The following is a 17306-nucleotide window of genomic DNA, read 5'->3' as shown; positions in this document are numbered from 1 at the left end:
GCTAACTTCAGGAACGGGCACAGGAGACTGTTGAACGTGTCTGTCTGGGGCAAGGAGCTCCTCAGAGAGGAGCAAGGGAGCAGAAGACACGGCCTTGTGATGCTGTTTGAGATCCTGGATCTAGCTATACCTGAAACCAATCTAGTCTTGGATTTTTCAATCTAGTGAGCCCTTTTTACACTTAGTCCAATTTGAGTAACATTTCTATTATTTGTACCTAGAAGCTCCCTGGGCAATAGAAGTGTTACCTTGGAAAGGCCACCACTGAGCTTCTCCCTGGCAGGACTCATCCCCCAGAGAAGGAGTCCTCAGTGAATAAGGCTAGTGAATCGCCACAGGTCCTGGTGTGAGTCTGTCTATCTGCAGGTCACTAAGCCAGGCAGAGATCTTGCCATTTCCTGTGCCCCTGGGGGTTGGGTTTTCCTCTTTTGGCACCATGGGGTGGAAGAGATCAGAGTAGAGATCTGGCCCCCGTGGAGCACCAGGACATCAGTGAGGAAGGGGCCACATTCCTGCTGCTGTTTGAGCAACCCTGGGAAGCCCAGGTTATGGGGAGCTAGTTGGAAACCAAGCAGTGAGCTCCCTGTGCAGTACGGGAATGTGCTCAGGTCAGCTTGGGCTCCTGTCTTTGGGGAGGCTGCAGAGAGGACACTACCCACCCAGATCTGTCTCTGATTGGAGGACCTGTGCCCAGCTGCTAGTATGATGCTGCCCTGGCAGAAAAGACCAGCCTCCCTGAAGTTCACGACCTTTCCTGGGGCTTCAGGCATCCAAGGCTGGTTGGTGCCCAATCAGAAAGGCTCCACTCCTTTTCCCAATTTGGAACACTTCTTTTTTTCTTTTCTTCTTTTTTTTTTTTTTTTTTTTAAGACAGAGTCTGACTCTGTCGCCCAGGCTGGAGTGCAGTGGTGATCTCAGCTCACTACAACCTCTTCCTCCTGGGTTTAAGTGATTCTCCTGTCTCAGGCTCCTGAGTTCCTGGGATTACAGGTGTGTGCCACCATGCCTGGCTAATTTTTGTATTTTTAGTAGAGACGGGGTTTCACCATGTTGGCCAGGGTAGGGTCTCAAACTCCTGACCTCAAGTGATCTGCCTGCCTCAGTCTCGCAAAGTGCTGGGATTACAGGTGTTAGCCACTGTGCCCAGCCCAATTTAGAACACTTCTGACGTGCCGTTCAGTTCTAGAGCTTCCCTGTGAGGTGGGACGAGGTCTTTGTGGAGACTGCACAGCAGCCCACCTCTCTGCCTGCCCCATTCCACTTCCTTCCTTCCCCTTCTGAGGGTGGTAACCCCAAGAGCACTCCCTGATAAATCTCCTGCTCACTCTTTGTCTCCGAGTCTGGACCTCCTAGGCAGTCCGTCCTGAGAAAATCCCCCATAGCACTGTGGGTTCCTTATGGACACTTGGTCCTTTGGGTTAAGGCACTGTCACTCAGGTGGGGTGGGGTTGGGGACAATACTTTTGCAGAGGAGAGGGAACATGGTAGCCCCACATTTGTTACTGGTAGCCTTTCCAGGCCTGCCTTCCTGTAGAATGGAAGACCACAAATGGTCGGAGAAAGGACAGACCCAGGTTGGGGCATAGCCAGAAGTGGGGTCCTTGGGCAGTTAGGGGCTGCTAACTGAAGACCAGCATGTCAGATCTATGCAATTCCCAGAGATGAGCCAATTCAATTTCCCTGTTTAACGACAGCCAACGCTGGGAGAAAGACTCAGCACTGACTGCATGTCAGGCACTGTGGTAGGTCTTTTACGGATGTTAATTTCCAGGATATTTCTTTGAAATGGGTGGCATGGTTAGCAACCTCTTTTATAGTTGAGGAAGTTGAGGCACAGAGAAGATGACTCGCTTGTGGTCACACACTTAATGTCAGCATCAGGATATGCCTTGGCATTCTCTAATGCCACAGTCTTTCCACCTAACCACCACATTACATAGCCTTCCTGGAGAGATGGGGAAACTGAGGTACAGGAAAGGATTTGCCTGGGCTACACAACAAAGGGAGGACAACCATCAATCCCCTGGGCTCACTTTGAGCCAGGAACTGTGCCAGGCATTTTCACACAGGTTGTTGTACTCAGTTCTCCCAATAAACTCAGGGGTGACTAGGCTACGAATATGATGGGAAAAGTGAGCCCAGAGAAGTTAAGGAATTTGACCAAGGACACACAGCAAGTAAGCACAGTGCTGGAACCCAAATTGTTGATTCTTTCCTCTGCAACTGCGCTACCTCTCCCGCTGCTGGGTTCTCTGTCTGCCCAGCTCCCCACTCTGCTGTCTCGTGCCCCTTTGTGGCATCCCTGCAGCCAACATCCCTCTGCCCCTCCACCACCCTCAGCTCACTGGTTTCCCCTAGTTTAGGGATGTTCTCCACACGCCCTCCCTTTGACACATCGGCAACTCTATCCTACTTTTTTTTTTTGAGACTAAGTCTCACTGTCTTCCAGGCTGGAGTGCAGTGGCGCGATCTCGGCTCACTGCAAGCTCTGCCTCCTGGGTTCAAGCCATTCTCCTGCCTCAGCCTCCCAGTAGCTGGGACTGCAGGCGCCCGCCACTACGCCCAGCTAATTTTTTTTTTTTTTTTGTATTTTTAGTAGAGACGGAGTTTCACCGTGTTAGCCAGGATGGTCTCGATCTCCCTACCTTGTGATCCGCCCGCCTCGGCCTCCCAAAGTGCTGGGATTACAGGCATGAGCCACCGCGCCTGGCCTAACTCTACCCTACTTTCAAAGGCAGCTCAAAACTCCTTGCCTCCAGAAAGTCCTCCTTGATTCCGAGCCCTTCATCTGCGGCCACATCTGGGTACTGAATATGGCTTCCAGATCATGTGACCCCAGGTGACAACCTCATAGAGCCTCACTCCCTTTATTTGTCCAATAATTGTAGCGACTCTCCCTCAGGGCTGTGGCAAGAATTTGTTGGTGTTTACAGTGCCTGGAATGTATGCAGTAGAAATGTAGTAATTGATCACTATCTTTATAATAGTGTGTTCCCTACAGTGTTCATCAAGCAGGTCTGTGTGTATGTGTGTGTGTGTGTGTACAGGGGTTTGTGTGTGTGTGTGTGGATATATGTGTTATATGTGCAAATATATGTATGTGTATATATTCGTGTATATGTGTTTTATATTTGTGTGTATGTATGTGTATATATGTGTGTGGATGTGTATGTGTATACGTGTATATGTGTGTATGTAGATATGTGTGTATATATGCACGTGTGTGTTTGTATGTGCATATATGTGTATGCGTATGCGTATGTGTGTGTATATGTGTATGTTTATATGTGCATGTATGTATAGTGTGTGTGGATATATATGTACATATGTGTGTGTGTGTGTGTGTGTGTATGTTTGTGTATGCGTGTATGTGTGTGTGTGTGTGTATCTGTCCAAATCAAGTGATCAAAAGTCTTTGGTGAGTACCTACTGAGTGCAAGGTTTCTATGCTGGGAGGAGGTGCAGAGACCATTGGCAGATGAGGCTCTGATGAGGATGGGATTGGATGCTCACTACCCTGAAATAGAACTGGGCCTCCCTGGCCGCCGAGCTCCTCCTTGGGCTTAGAACTACCTGGGTATGGAAGGGTCTGTGCATCTCTCAGACCACAGGTTCTCTAAGGCGGGGTGACTCCAGCCCGGATCCCACATTTCTAAGGCGCGCCTCCTTCTGCAGATAGGCTGCGCCATCTGGTGGCCACTTTTGGAGAAGCATCCTCAAGGCTCAGAGCCGCCTGGATCAGCCCATTCTCTGGGCTCATGGCACCATCTAGTGGCTTTAACGCACAATCACGGTCCATTAGCTTCAGCCTCAGCAACACCTGAGGATGAGGCTCTTTAAAAAATTCTGGGACTCCATCTTAGAGCTACATAATCAGAATTTGGGGGAATGCATCCATATAACTTATATTTTAAACAAGATTCCAGTGTGATTCTTAAATCTGGAAAAGTTTAAGTTTGAGAATCATGACCTTACAGGGACTTCTGCTGAAGCATTTGCACCTGCTCCTCACCTGTTTGGTAATAAAATCAGCATCCACTTTACGTCTTGGAAAGCTCATTTACTATTTGTTGGCACTACTTATCCTCTTAAGAGGGGGACGGGACAGGCTGAGGTTCTTGTTTGCAATTTAAAGATGAGGAAAGGGGGACCCAGAGAGTCACATGTACTCACCCACGACCACACAGTGAGCCAGCAGGTATCTTCCCTCCTCACTCCTGGCACATGGGGGGGCAGAAAGAAGGAGCATTTGCCATCAGGAGGCCTGGGTTCTCCTAGCTGCACTTTGCAAACAAGAGCTCTGCAACAGTGATATAGTGTCACTGGGGTGGGACTTGCTTGTCCCTGGGTCATATGATGCTCCTGTTTGTCTGTCTGTCGATTACTGTAGCTATCTGGCTTGCCCATTCGTCATCCTGGTTGGACCGAGGGTGGGGTTGGGCAATCAGAAATAAGGACACGGAAGGCTTCCAATCATAATAGCTTGCACCTGTTGACAGTGTTACAATATTGTTAGGCCTTGTTCTAAGTACTTTACGTATGTTAGTTCATGTGATCCTTGTCACAGCCTGATAATGCATTATTATTATGATCATGTCTTTATGCATGAGGATACCAAGGCACAGAGAAGTTAAGAAACTCACTCAAGGTTACACACAGAGCGAGTGTTGACCCAGGCAATCTGCTCTGGTGCCCACATTCTTAGGCTGGTGCCATCCAGTGCTCCCGGAGCAGGCAAGATTGGGTTTCTGCACCCTCAATGACATCAGTATTTTCTCTGGGCATACTTGGCCAAGGTACCTTCCCTCTGGGGCTCTCTGTCTCTATATGTTTATTTTCCTGGTAAATGTTTATTAAGCCCTGTACTGAGTGCTGGATGTATAGCAGCAATTAACCACAGTCATTGCTCTTGTGGTGTTTGCATTCCGGTGGGGAGACAGCAAATACAAAGCAAACAGACTCATAAACAAGGTAACTTTAGATGGCTGGGAGACCTGGTAAGGATGAGGTCAGGATTATCTGATGGGGCAACTTGAGAATGGGTGGTCAGGGAGGGCCTCTTGGAGGCCCTTGTTTGGTGTGAGTCATGAAGGAGGAAAATGAAGCAGTCACATGCAGAACAAGGGGAAGAGTGTTCCAGGTAGAGCAGACGGCAAGTGCAAAGGCCCTGGGGTGGGAGCAGATGGCAAGTGCAAAGGCCCTGGGGTGGGAGCAGATGGCAAGTGCAAAGGCCCTGGGGTGGGAACAAGCTTATGGTATTTGAGGAACAGAAAGAAGGCCACTGTGGCTGGAGCAGAGTGAGTGACAGGCACAATGAGCTTTTGTGGATTTGGTTGGAGAACCTGTGTCCCCACCTCCTTGGGAGTTGTCCCTCCTCCTACTGAGGACAGTGTTGCTGGGAAGGTGGACTGGGTTACTGTCCTGCCCTCTTCAGAAGCCAAGAGAGTTCTAAGCCTTCCTCCTACTACCCTGCCAGGGTGGGGTTGTGGTCTAGGCTCAGCCAATGGGACACTCATGAGATTTTTTTTTTTTTTTTTGAGACAGAGTTTCACTCTTGTCACCCAGGCTGGAGTGCAAGGGCATGACCTCGACTCACTGCAAATTCCACCTCCTGGGTTCAAGCAATTCTCCTGCCTCAGCCTCCCGAGCAGCTGGGATTACAGGTGCCCACCACCAGGCTTGGCTAGCTTTTGTATTTTTGTAGAGACGGGGTTTCACCATGTTGGCCGGGCTGGTCTCGAACTCCTGACCTCAGGTGACCCACCCACCTAGGCCTCCCAAAGTGCTGGGATGACAGGCGTGAGCCACCGTGCCCAGCCCATGCATATGACCTTGAGTGACATAGATATAGATGGAACAATGGCAGCCCAGGCACAGGAGCTGTGGGACCCTGAGGCCTGGTGTTCCCATCTTGATGTCTGCTCCAGTTGTCTGGCTCCCTTATCCTATTCTGACAAATCCCCCTTTGCTTGTGTTGGGCAGAGTTTCCTTCTGTGGCCTACATGCAAATGACTCTACTGATACAATGGAAGAATGAAGGGAGATGAAGTTGGGCCCAGATGCCTTAGGCCTGATTGGCCAAGCCAAAGAATTGAGTTGTGTTCCGAGGAAAATGAGGTCCTTGGGGATTTTTCTGGCACTGCCCTTCTGAGATGCTGTGATTCTGTGTGGGTGGCTTCCCACCTATGGGCATGACCTTACTCCACCAGCCCCTGTCTGGAAGGTCTCCCCTGACCACTCAGGCCCAGGTCCCCACCACACTCTACCAGTAGTGTGCAATTGCCCTCCGCAGGCACCCAGGCAAGATGAACTTGGGATTGCTTGTCTATTTCCAATGCACCCCCCATAAGGTCTCTATGGCTCAGATAAACATCTCTAAGATTTTATCCCTACCACACACTCCACCAAATGAAGAGCACAATGAGAAGGAAGGAGAAATAGACCATCAGAATGTCTTATATGTTGTGGAGTCCAGGAAGGGGGCTGAGGAGGGGTCAGGGAGCCAAGGTTCAGCCAGTGCCCCAAGTGCCTCCTGCCCTTGAATTCCAAAGCATCAGGAATCAGTCACGGTAACAGCAGCCAGCTGGTGACCCCAATCCCTCTGCGTAGCAACAAGCCCTGGCTCTTGTTTTTCTAAGAATCCAGTCAATCCTCTTTCCTGTAAGTTGCAACCCAGTCCTCCCGCCAGGCCAGGTTGAGGACACAGCTTGCCTTCTCAACGATACCACTTAGAACTCTGCTTCCCCTGCTCCCTTTCTCTTCAAATAGGAAAACTGGCACAGCTTGACTTTTGTCCACTGCCATCCCAGCCACAACTCAGACACTTACAAACTCCCACTGCAGGCTGGAGTCCTCTGGAGCCCTAACTGTGATACCCAAGTCAGTTTCCAAATCTGGACCTTTCTGCATCTCTTGTCCCCACTCTTAGTGAATTCACCTGGTTCCTGCCCTTCCTCCCCAATGACCAGTCCTGAGGAATTGACAGCTAGGCCACAGCCGCCTACTCCTCTAGCTTGACCCTAATTGGAATAAGTACCTCCATCATGGAATCCCAGAGGGACTTAGGGTGGGGTTGTAGGCAGTGAGCCATGATTGTACTACTGCACTCCAGACTGTACTACTTACAGAGTAAGACCTTCCAAGAGAGACAGAGAGAAAGAGGGAATGAGAGAGAGAGAGAGAGAGAACAAGAAAAGAAAGAAAGAAAGAAAGAAAGAAAGAAAGAAAGAAAGAAAGAAAGAAAGAAAGAAAGAAACCGTTTAACATTTAAAGTTTACATTTAACAAGGGCTTACACAATGTGTCAGGTGTTTTACAAGTATTCATTAATCCATTTAACAGGCATTTATCGAGAGGTGTAAAATGATTACCTCTATTTTACAGATGAAGAAACTGAGGCACACAGAGGTGAAACAGCTTACACAAATGTTGCTTAGCTGGGAAGTAGACTAGTCATGACAAAGCTAGGCTAGGCAGCCTGCCTTCTCTCTCTCTCTCTCTCTTTTTTTCTTTTTTCCTTGACAGAGTCTTGCTTTGTCATCCAGTCTGGAGTGCAATGATGCAATCTCGGCTCACTGCAACTTCCGTCTCCCAGGTTCAAGTGATTATCCTGCCTCGGCCTCCCAAGTAGCTGGGATTATAGGCATGCACCACCATGCCTGGCTAATTTTTGTCTTTTTAGCAGAGACAGGGTTTTGCCATGTTGGCCGGGCTGGTCTCAAACTCCTGACCTTGTGATCCTCCCACCTCACCTCAGCCTCCCAAAGTGCTGGGATGACAGGTGTGAGCCACCATGCCCAACCCTTATAGTCTTAATAGCTGAAAGACAATATCTTCTAGAAGGATTCCAAAGTCTCTGCATTCTAATTTTGTAGCTCTCAGCATTGCCTGCCATGTCTGTACTGGGCAAGGCCTTCCCTGGGCAATTTCCTTTCCCATGATAGAAAAAGGGCGGGGCCCCTCTATCCTGGTGTGTGTGGTTAGCTATCTGGCTGTGGGTGCAAAAAGGACGCATTGAGACCAGGTTTTGAAGACATTGACAGACACATGGAGCTCTTGGAAGGCTCCGCAGCCTTGCTTGTCCTCTGGAGTGGTTCTCAGAGGTGGACGATGCCACAGAAGCAGCGATGGTGCAGGTTCTCACTTGGAACCTTCCATCCAGGCCAGGCCTGGAGGAGCAGCCATCCCAGGCAGGAATTGCAGGAAAGGCTGCAATCCTTAGAGAGATCTGAAAATGAGGCTATCTTAGTGAGGCAGCAGTTGGGAACAAGAAACAGAAGCCCCCTTAGGCTAACTAAGGAGAAGGGAGTCAGAGTATGATTACAAGAACCCTGGGAGGCCAGCTGGGGGGCTTGAAAATCACGGACTCAGGCTGCACTCAGCTCTTTCTCCCTGTGGTCTCCCTCTGTTCCCCAAGCTCCCTTCTCTGCAGTTGCCCTGGGCAGCTCACTCTCCACGTCCCCTGGCCCCTCACCGCGGCCCTGCGTGGTCTCTTGGTCCACTCAGCTGTCCTTCCAGGTCTCTGTGGAGAATTCCTGAGATAGGAAGATAGAAGGTGCGGGGGCCAGAGGGGTGCAGAAGGCGAGGCACCGTTTCATCGGGAGATTCTGCTTTGGAGACCAGCTGGGCGTTTTTCAGCACTGGCCTCTTTGGCTGTTGGAAATAGGACCCCACTCTAGCAAAGGGGGATTCTTTTTCTTCTTTTACAAATCCGCGTTTTTCCGCGGGTGATATTCAGTCAGCCCACCTCAGAGGGCGTCTGAGAGTGTTAGATTTTGCTCATCTGATGCTGAGAATGGTGTCTGAAAAACAGTCAGTGCTGAGTAGTTGTAAGCAGGAGTGGCTGGCTTCCTGCATATCCCCATGAAATCAGCCCAGGGGGCTGCAGGGTGCTTTTTGGAGGGGCCATTCCCCAGGGGAGTGAGGATTGTGGAGATCCCAGTCAGTCCTGCTTCTCTGAATTCGGCCAGCTGTTGTCCCGAGCTCCCAAACAAAGCCATTTTTTTCAGCATCTATTACATTGGTGCAAGAGTAAATGTGGTTTTGCGTTACTTTCAATGGTAAAACTGCAATTACCTCTGCACCAACCTGACAGGGCTCCAAGACCTTGGGTGTCACAGCCCCAGACAAATGGAGCTGAGGGCCAGGGGTGAGGGGAGATGGCTGGATTGGAGACTGGTGCATGAACTGGGCACAGGCACTGCAGGAGGGAAGCTGGGTGGGGCCTGGGCGAGCTGCTTTTGGAGATTCTGAGGCTGTAAGGGAGTCCATGATTGGAAACGACCCCCCAGAAAAGGACAGAATGGTGTCAGGGTATGACATGTCCTTAGACCTCTCCTCTCCCCCACCCCAGCAACATAGAACTCAGCTAGTTTCGAGGCTTGTTGAACCAGAAATGCTGTTGACTGAGTCTCTGAACCCTCTATTTTTGTGTAGTGGGAGCGAGGGAGTCACATAGAGCTGCCCTTTTTTTTTTTTTTTTCTCTTTTTTTTTGAGACAGAGTCTCACTGTATTGCCAGGCTGGCGTGCAGTGGTGTGATCTCGGCTCACTGCAACCTCTGTTTCCCAGGTTCAAGTGCCTCAGCCTCTTGAGTAACTGGGATTACAGGTGCATGCCATCATGCCCAGCTAATTTTTATTTATTTATTTATTTATTTATTTATTTATTTATTTATTTATTTTTGAGACAGAGTCTCACTCTGTCGCCCAGGCTGGAGTGCAGTGGCACAATCTCCGCTCACTGCAAGTTCTGTCCCCCAGGTTCATGCCACTCTCCTGCCTCAGCCTCCCGAGTAGCTGGGACTACAGGTGCCCACCACCACGTCCAGCTAATTTTTTTTGTATTTTTAGTAGAGACGGGGTTTCACTGTGTTCGCCAGGATGGTCTAGATCTCCTGACCTCGTGATCCACCCGCCTTGGCCTCCCAAAGTGCTGGGATTACAGGCATGAGCCACCACGCCTGGCCTCCGAGCTGCTTTTTAAAACATGAATTAGTTGCTATATCAGTTAGCTATTGCTGCCTAATGAACCACTCCAAAGCATAATGGTTTCATACAACATTTTTTAAAATTAGTCTACAGGCAGGCTAGGTGGTTCTGCTGATCTGAGCTTGGCTGATATGGGCTGGGCTCTCTTTTGTCTGCAGAGCTGATGGTCAGCTAAGCTGGGCGGGTCTAGGCAGCCCACGGGATGGCTTGGCTCTGCTCCATGTGGACTCTGGTCCCCAGCAGTGCAGCTTGGGCTTGTCTTCATGGTGGAAGCGGCTTCGAAGGCAGAGGATGGAAATGTGCAAGGTCACTTGAAGCCTAGGCTCAGAACAGACACAATTTTGCTTCTGACACACTCAGTGAGTCAAAGCAGATTCACTGAGCCACCGTGTCCGGCCTGTTTTTTGTTTTTTGTTTTTTTTTTGAGATGGAATTTCACTTTTGTTTGCCCAGGCTGGAATATAATGGTGCAATCTTGGCTCACCGCAACCTCTGCCTCCCAGGTTCAAGCGATTCTCCTGCCTCAGCCTCCTGAGTAGCTGGGATTACAGGCCTGTGCCACCACGCCCGGCTAATTTTGTACTTTTAGTAGAGGCAGGGTTTCTCCATGTTGGTCACGCTGCTCTCAAACTCCCGATCTCAGATGATCTGCCTGCCTCGGCCTCCCAAAGTGCTGGGATTACAGGCCTGAACCCAATCTCACTAGGTCTGTTCCTCATATCTCTTACCCACTCGGCCCTGTAGGCAAGTGAGTTGACCATCTCATCCTCCAATACAACCAACTCCTGCTCATGAATTGGCTCCCCATTGTCTACAGGAGAAAACTCAGCTCCTTAGCTTGGCAGTAAAGGCTCTTTGCCATGGACTATCCCAGGCTTACCTCCTGCCTCTGCCTTTTGTCCCTCTCCTCAGCTCTCCCTCACACCCTAAGTCCTTGTCACACCTTTGCAAACACAAGGGCCTTTTTTTATGTTCTTCGGAACCTGTCTACTTTGCAACCTGTTCCTTCTGCCAGGAATACTCTTTCTGTGCCTGGAGAAACTTTCTACTCCTTCAGGGTGTAGCTCGATGTTGTGCCTACAAAGTCTCACTCTATCCTTTTGGGCTTCCCTTGATGCCATCCTCCACAGGTTGACCCAGGACAATTGACTCCTCCTCCTCCTTCCCCAGCTGTGTCTTTGAGAGTGTTATAAACACAGCCCCCTCACTCCACTTGATGCTGCTGTAGACATGCCAGACTGCCCCAAAGTGTGTGTTTTCACCAACACACCAGCATTCACGTCCTGCCTCTACCACTCATAAACTCGGTTACCCTGGGCAGGTTAGTTGATTTCTTTGAGCCTCAGTTTCCCCATCTGTGAAATAAGTTTACAATATATCTACCTTCTGGTGTTGTTCTGAGAGGCTCAATTGAGGAAGCAGGTAGAATATACTTAGTATGGTGCCTAGAACATAGCAGACATTCAATAAATATTTGTTGTATGAACAAATAGCCCAGGCCCAAGTCCTTTGCAGCCTCAGCACCTCCCAGCCTTCATGAGACCCTCTCTGCTTCTTTTTGGGCAATAATATTTCTGTTCTTCAATCCATGTCAACTTCTTAATCGCTTTGTGGGGATGGGAGTACGGGGCACAAAACATGCCCACAAAGTACTTGAAATTATTGCTATTCAGGGATCAGAAGACAAAGATTAGTTGCCTGTCTCTGTCTCACAAACAAATTAATGGAGTGGCAGCTTTTGGTGCAAAATACAGTTCTTGTCGAAAGGATTATATGTATTAAATCCAGCTAGAATATGCTGTGATTGTGTGTGTGTGTGTGTGTGTGTGTGTAAAGCAAAGCTGCAATAATCATACATTTACAACTAATAAACTGGGTCCTTTAATTCCTCTGCAATAAGCCCTTGAAATATAATCTGTCATTTCAGACTTACAGAACATGACTTTTCATAATTATAATTCTCCAGCACACATTACTACTTATAATTAAATTCACTTTTAGGAAATATGGAGCTTTTTTGTGGATTATCTGTTCATACGATGTCATGATGGTAAAATTAATGTATAATCTGTTGAATACATTTGGTTAGTTTTTGGATAAAAAACACACACTCTGCTATTGATCAAAAGCTGGAAAGACAGATGAGCTGAACAAAACATACACTACTTCTCAGCAACTGGCTCAAACAAAGCCAAAGCAAACCCAGGCATGTCTTTCCCATCCCTGCCTCCCAAATAGGGCATCTAGGACAATGGAACAAAAAGTGTTTGAGTTATTTGAAAGGACACAAATGTTAAATTATGGCCAAATTGCCTGCTGGAGATGAAACAGTGTCATAAATTTTGAACAGCAATTGAATAAAGGTCTCTTGCTGGATGGATGATCAGAAAACAGACCCCAAAAGACTCCAAACCAGCGACTGTGTGCAGGAGACATATACGGATTCATGATCTAAGACACAAAGGAAAAGATAAGCCAATAAGGAAAATGAAAACACTGCGAAACAGGCACAGAGAAAGTGGGCATTCATGGTCTAACAGCACCATCTTAAGCTTTTTTTTTTTTTTTTTTTTTTTGAGACAGAGTCTCATTCTGTCACCCAGGCTGGAGTGCAGTGGCGTGTTCTTGGCTCACTGCAACCTCTGCCTCCTGGGTTCAAGCGATTCCCCTGCCTCAGCCTCCCAAGTAGCTGGATTACAGGCAGAAACCACCATGCCTGGCTAATTTTTGTATTTTTGGTAGAGACAGGGTTTCACAATGTTGTCCAGACTAGTTCGAACTCCTGACCTCAGGTGATACACTTGCCTCGGCCTCCCAAAGTGCTGGGATAACAGGCGTGAGCCACCATGCCCAGCCCATCTTAAGCTTTTTATCAAAAAAGCTACATTGCATTATTACAACTCTGGACAAAAATGTTTTATCCAGCTCAAGGTCAAGGCTGCCCTAAGCCATGAATTGGTGGGTTCCCTACTCATGTCTCAAGAGAAGTAAATGCTTCCTGAAGACTGGATTTCAAGAATGTTGAGGAAATCTCTCCCCACCAGTGGAAAGGTCCCTCCAGGTTTATTTTTTTCCCTAAGGCCCAGGAACAAGACCTCTGTTTAAAGAATAAGGTTTTCCTGAGGGGGCAACTTGAATGAGAAGTCAAATATTTAGCATGAACCTGACAATGTGTGTAACTTTGACAGAGGTGTAAGAGAAAGGGCACCTCTGCACTTGGGACAAAGAGTTTGAGCAAGAGCCCTGGGTGAATGACTGTTGATACAGGAGTGGATTCCAGGAGCAAAATGCAGGGAAAATGTTAGAGAAGGGTCTATATGTGTATGTGTGTGTGACAGTGTGTGTCTATATGTGTGTCTTTATGTGCCTGTGTTTACACGTTTGTGTGCATGTGTTTATATATACATGTGTCTATGTGTATGTGGTCTGTACATATGTGAGTCTGAGTGTGTAAGCATGTACCTCTATGGGTGTGTCTATGTGTCTGTCTGTGTATGTCTGTCTGTGTATGTGTGCCTGTGTCTTAGTCCATTTGGACTGCCATAACAACATTTCATAAACTGGGTTACTTAAAATAACAGAATTTATTGCTCACAGTTCTGGAGGCTGGGAAGTCCAAGAGCATGGCACCAGCAGATTCAGTGTCTGGTTGGGGCTCCCTTTCTGGTTAAGAGACAGTGACTTCCAGCTATGTCCTTATGTAGCTGAAGAGACAAAAGGTCTCTTTCTGGCCTCTTTTATGAGGGCACTGATCCCATTCACAAGAGCTCCTCCCTCATGACCCAGTTACTGCCCAAAGGCCTTGCCTCCTAACATCATCACCTTGGGAGTTAAGATTTCAACATGGGAATTTTGGGGAATACAGGCATTTAGACTATAGCAGTCTGTGCATGTGTGTATGTTTCCATTCTGAGTGTGTGAGTGTCCCTGTGTGAATGTGTGTGTGCCTGTCTGATACCTGAGTGTTTATGTGTGAATGTGAGTGTCTGCATGTGAGTGTGTGTGTCTGGTATCTGAGTGTTTATGTGTGAGTGTGAGTGTCTGCATGTGAATGTGTCTGTCTGGGAACTGAGTATCTCTCTGTGAGTGTCTATGTGTGACTGTGGGTGCCTGTGTGGTATCTGGATGTGTGTGTGTGTGTGTGTGTGTGTGTGTGTGGTGTGTATGAAGACAGTGAGAAGGAGAAGAGAGGAACAGGCCTTAGGCAAGTTTCTTCTCCTTTCTGGCTCCTGAATTATCCGTCAGTGAAACGATTCTTTCCCCAGTGAGTCGGTTAATCTACCAACGTTGCCCTGCTATGTGCCATCTCTGTGCAAGGCACCAGGGATACAGAAGTAGGAGTCAAAGGGCTGCCCTCACAAGTTATCTGTGGCATCAGGTAGTGGATGATTATGGCTGGCATCTTCCCAGGGACCTCACATCAACAGCAAGAAGGGCCACCACCTGTGAGGCAGGGTCTGCCTTCCCCGCATTGTTAAAAGTATGTGCCCTACCCTCTGTAATCCCAGCACTTTGGGAGGCCGAGGTGGGCGGATCATGAGGTCAGGAGATTGAGACCATCCTGACTAACATGGTGAAACTCCGTCTCTACCAAACAAAAATACAAAAAATTATCCGGGTGTGGTGGTGGGTGTCTGTAGTCCCAGCTACTCCGGAGGCTGAGGCAAGAGAATGGAGTGAACCCAGGAGGTGGAGCTTGCAGTGAGCCAAGATTGCACCACTGCACTCCAGCCTGGGCGACACAGCGAGATTCCGTCTCAAAAAAAAAAAAAAGTATGTGCCCCCACCATGCATAAGGACATGGTTAGGACTGCCAGGGGACAGAGGAGAAAGTCCCGCACTTGGCAATAGCTCTCTGGCTGAAGCCCAGGCAGTCACTACTCTCTGAGGTGGTGATGGCTGCCACTTTCCTAGGCTCTCCATTGTTAAAAACTTGAAATGCTGCAATCTCAGCAATTATGGAGGCATTTCTTGTGGCTATGGTCCAGGCAGGGCACAAGGAGGAAGTCATGGGCAGATTCAAGCAGGAGAGCCTATTAAGACAAGCTCTCTAAACAGAGGTGATGTCAGTACAAAGATCTACATTGGCCTTGGGCCTGAGATGAGATCAAGGACTGAGCAGAAATCACCACTGTGCCAACTTAGAGTCTCATAAGTGTTTCTCTGGTTTGTGCTATGGGAAAGGAGAAACCTAAAGATGGAAAGGCATCAGCTCAAGGTCACACACAACTGAGAGGCCAAGAGAGGTCTAAGGACATTGACTTTTAAAATTTTTAGTTTTCTGTTATTTTTAGAGACATCTCATCTGTCACCTAGACTGGAGTGCAGTGGCGCCATCATAGCTCACTGCAGCCTTGACCTCCTAAGTTTAAGCGATCCTCCCTCCTCAGCCTCCCATGTAGCTGGGGCTACAGACATGCACCACCATACACAGCTGACTTTTTTATTTTTATTTTTATTTTGTTGAGACAGGGTCTTGCTATGTTGCTCAGGTTGGTCTCAAACTCCTGGCCTCAAGCAATCTTCCTACCTCAGCCTCCCAAAGTGCTGGGATTACAGGCATGAGCCATGGGGCCCAGCCAACATTGACTTTTAATCCCTGGCCTGTAAAAGTATGCACACAGTATTATTTAAAACCTATACCTGGCTGTCTCCTTCTCTAAAGTCAAGAATAGGACCAGGATAAGGCTGGAGATGAGATTGGATTTGGGGTTGGACTCATTCCCGTTTCTATCTCATTATCTTACACCTGAAAGCACTAACAAATATTCAGTAGATAAATAGATGCAGAGGTGGACATATAAATAGATGAATAGGTGAATGAACAAATGAATAGATGTATGGATGAATGCATGGATGGATGAATGAATGGATGGATGGATAGATGAGTAAATGAATGGGTGGATGGATAAATGAATGGATGGATGGATAAATGAATGGATGGATGCATGAATGGATGGATGAATTAATAAACAGATGGATGGGCCAGGCGTAGTGGCTCACGCCTCTAATCCCAGCACTTTGGGAGGCCGAGGCAGGCGGATCCCAAGGTCAGGAGATTGAGACCATCCTGGCTAACACGGTGAAATCCTGTGTCTACTAAAAATAAAAAAAAATTAGCTGGGCGTGGTGGCAGGCACCTGTAGTCCCAGCTAATTGGGAGGTTGAGACAGGAGAATGGCGTGAACCTAGAAGGCGGAGCTTGCAGTGAGCCAAGATCGCGCTATTTCACTCCAGCCTGGGTGACAGAGTGAGACTCCATCTCAAAATAAAAATAAAAATAAAAATAAAAATAAAACATAAAAAAATTAAATGGATGAAAGAATGGATGGATACACGAATGGATGGATGGATGGATGGATAAAGGGATGGATAGAGGGATGGATGAATGGATATTAAAATTAAGAAAAGGGAAAAAGCTGAGGCCTAACAGCCCCCTCCCAGGATTGAAGGCCAGAGTTTGTCCACACACATTTTGTGTGTGTATAATACAGTTGACCCTCACAAGGATTTCAAATAATAAGTAGCCAGTACAAGATCAGGGGATTTCACATATTGAAAATGCAGATTCATGGCTTTTATTATTATGATTTTTTAAAGAGGGTTATGCTACGTTGCTTAGACTGGCCTCAACCTCTTGGGCTCAATCCTCCTGCCTCAACTTCCCAACTAGCTAGAATTACAGGTGAGTGCTACCACAGCTGGCTCTAGCTTTTCTTGAGGAAAAAAAAAAAAAAATCAAAAGACATAGTAACACCAGGTTTGCACTACACATGAAAACAATCTTGAAGCTGAAGAGCAGCTGCCCCTTTTGAAGGGAGAATAATTTCTGGTTCACCACAGTCCCTACCATTCCCTACTATCCCCACACCTCCCCAATATCCTCAGCTACATCACTTGGTCAGTCCCATAGGTATCTGCATTATCAACTCTTCACTTAAAGAAAATCTTTTGTCTCTCTTGTTCCCCTCAGTTTGCTGATGCTGCACCAGCCAGTCTGAGGCTGATATTTTCTTACTTTGCCCTAATCTTCCCCTTCATCCAGCATTCTGCAGTTCTGGGCTGTGCACCCAGGTGATGTTAACCCATGCCTTAAAATGCCTTAAGATGCAGAGAAGACTCTGCAGCCCACCTCATTCCAGTATCCCAGGGGAATGGTAAAATGTCTACGCAGCTGGGTGTGGTGGCTCACGCCTATAATCCCAGCACTTTGGGAGGCCGAGGCGGATGGATCACCTGAGGTCAGGAGTTTGAGACCAGCCTGGCCAACATGGCGAAACCTCATCTCTACTAAATATACAAAAAAATAAAATAAAATA

The sequence above is a fragment of the Macaca mulatta genome, chromosome 20 (assembly GCF_049350105.2).
Source record: "Macaca mulatta isolate MMU2019108-1 chromosome 20, T2T-MMU8v2.0, whole genome shotgun sequence".
Taxonomy (NCBI): domain Eukaryota; kingdom Metazoa; phylum Chordata; class Mammalia; order Primates; family Cercopithecidae; genus Macaca; species Macaca mulatta.
The sequence above is the reverse complement of the archived record's forward strand: the minus strand, read 5'-3'. Positions refer to the sequence as shown.